Source organism: Morone saxatilis, unplaced genomic scaffold (genome assembly GCF_004916995.1).
Source record: "Morone saxatilis isolate NCDOM2014 unplaced genomic scaffold, NCSU_SB_2.0 Contig19, whole genome shotgun sequence".
Classification (NCBI taxonomy): Eukaryota; Metazoa; Chordata; class Actinopteri; family Moronidae; genus Morone; species Morone saxatilis.
The window spans coordinates 2330778-2333875 of record NW_023339751.1 but is presented as its reverse complement, the minus strand read 5'-3'; positions in this window follow the sequence as shown (position 1 = coordinate 2333875).

Genomic DNA, 3098 nt, shown 5'->3' with positions numbered 1-3098 from the left:
CTCCCTCCTCACCCTCCTCACCCCCCCGTTACCCCCTCTGCACCCCCCCAGCCTGCACTCAGATACCCCGGCTTCACCTACAGAGGATGGTCCTTATGTGTTGATATGCATGACAGTCTGTGATACAGAGCTACGTCGACTACAGTCACTGGCCAGAAACTGTCACACTACTCTCACAACTGTCAAGTTACTCAGACCACCAGGGGGAGGCTTCCGGTTATCACTTTCAGTATAAAAGTCTTTTTGAAGCTTACATTTAAAGAAACAGGTGTCACATTTTAAAAACTTGTCACAAATAAATTAACCATATTATTAAGTAATACAATACAACTTTTGTCTTATGTTTGTTTTGTGTTTAATTAATTATTTTTTTGTATTTTTGCTGTATTAAATTGAAAACTTGGACTTTAAAATTATTTGTATTGTCCGAAAAATGTTTTTTTTAATAAAAGTTTTAAAAGTCCCCACGGCAAAGTAAAGTAAAGCATTTTTTTAAAGATATAAATACATTATCTCTTTCTTTTCTATTCCACTATCGATTTTTACTTAAGTGCTCTATAGTCCATAGTGGAAAACAGGTATTTTAATATAAAGTATACACATTTTCTTGCATCTACTTTTCCCCAAGATTGATTAGATAACATAAGATGTTCCTTTACTAATCTCCCGTAGAGGAAATTCAAACTGGCAAAGCAGTACAAGAAAGAACAAGAATAAAAGATAATTAAAATAAAATAAAATAAAATAAAATATATACCATAAAGTGGAATATGGTAAGTTTGTGTATGATTTACTGCATTTAACCATTGCTTAATTAATTGTGTATTAGGCTATCAGATGTAAATGTACACTTCTACACTGTAAATTGTTCAAATGATGTAAATAAGCTCACTGTACTGTCTGCAGTAAAGTTCTCTAACTGATCCACGTGATTGCAGTCATCCTCTAAAACATTTGCATGCTTTTATTTTTAAGGCCAACTTGCAGGACTTCCTGTATCCTCTCGGCTAACCTCGTCCAGCTCGACGCATCTCTTTTTACTCTCAGCCCCGACAAAACATAAGTCTCTCGGTTTTGGCTGGCAGGCTACGGAAGACAACTGAACACCGCCAGTACGGAGAGATTATATTTACCTCCAACTGTACCAACCCGAGCAGTCTCTCTCTTCCCCGGCGTCCAGCTGTCCGTCGGTGCCTGCCACTGTTGTTCTCCCCAAGGTTTTAGAAAGACTTTAAGTCGCGGTGCTCAGATTGTCGACAGAATAATAATAATAAAACAACAACAAGAACATAAAAAAAAAGCCGAAATAGCGGACACGGTTTGGGGGTAAATGCATGGTAATATGAATGCTGTCTTTTGAAAGAAGGGGGGAGGGGGGTCAACAACAGAGTGTAGTTTCTCCCTTCAAGCAAGGCCGAGCGAATGCAATCTGAGCCATCAATGGTTCTCAGCTGGGGGCAAGTGGAAGAAGAGGATGGAAGCCAATAGTTCTTCAAGAGACCAGTTTTCGATTGAGAAGGAAGAATGTAAGCTGATGGGAAAAGTGAGGGGCCGCGATGTTTCTCTACATAACCCTATCACAGCTGGGTGGAATTCACGCTGTGTGTTTTCTGTAAAGCCGGGGATGTTGGATGGATTGAGCTGGGAAGTTGAGGAAGTTTCTGCCCAGATAGGATTGAAATGTTGAACCACTGTTGCTGTTCAGGCTGTTTGGGGGTGGCTGGCTGGTGGTAGTGGTTGGGGTGCGGCCGGGCGTCCTCCCTGAAAGCATGTTTTCTCAGTCGTCGCTTCAACACAACGGCTCGCTTTTTTGTGAATCCTCCCTCGCTATGCTGGCTTTGTGTTTCACTCACAGGGGCGATTCTACATTTGCTCAAATCGCACGCCCATCACCACCAGATACAGCCGCATCAATCACAACGGAGAGCCAAGAAACTCAGTAGCGGCCGCGCTCACTACCTCCACACTTGCAAGTACATGCGATTCATCCGCACTCGCACAGCAAGCACCACAGTATTACTCGTTTGCTAACACGCGCTCCACCCACACCCTACCACAGCTCTCGCATCACCGCCCGCGGGCCCACCCCGCAAGCGACCTGCGACGTTCTCGGCACACCCCCGCAGCATTCCCTTCCCACCCCCGAGTCACGCGGGCCGGCCGCCACCCCCTCACCGCCACACCTCTCTCCCGCCCGCCGCCCCTTCACACGGACAAGCACTCGCCCCCGCGCCTTCGATCACACGACCACCCCAACAGATCTTCACAACTGCATGCATCACCTTCTCTCAAAATTACATCTTGTGATGCTCATACGCTATACCAAATTGCCGCCCGTCAAAAGAAATAATCACACGTATCGATGTGTTTCACACAGTCGTCGGCGAGGCCTAAGTAAGAGACAACAGTAACCATGTGTCGGCACCAGTGAAAGCTACAGTGGCAAGGAAGCTGAACATAAATACTTTCTGTCGCACGACAGTATCGACGTACTAGTGGCTTCCCAACCTGTACCCCAGGACCCACTCGCGGACCGCTAAAAGCTCAATGGGTCTGTGTGATTGTTAAATTGTAACAAGGTACATAATAACAGGCAGAATAAATGCTGTGTAAAACGCGTCGCCCTACCCCAACAGGCGAAATACATCGGCTCCAGATCCATCTAAATGTCCTCCTTTTAGCACAAACGTCTTTGCAGCTTCATTGCGCTTTGGGTCCAACTGTACCACGTTCTGAATACTAAGTATGAAATATACGCATAAAATCAAGTCAGCCTAAATTATAGAAAACTCTCGGCAACACAGGCTGTGAACGCAGCTGGTATAGTACATATGCACAGACAAGCCATAGATGTGTTTTTAGTGACTGCGATCATTTATGGTTACCAGACAGTGTCGTAGAGGCTCTGTGGCGCGCTAGCGCCCGGCACGGGGGCAGGAGGTTGGAGGAGGTCGCTGTCTTCCGTGTGTTGCACTGATGTTTCCCTGCCCCTTCCTAAGATAAAGTCCTGAACGGAGGCCAGTGATCCTTCTGCGAAGTCCCCGGTCCTGTGCTGAAAATGAGGGACACGGGGCGTCGGGTAACTGCTCTGCTCCGAA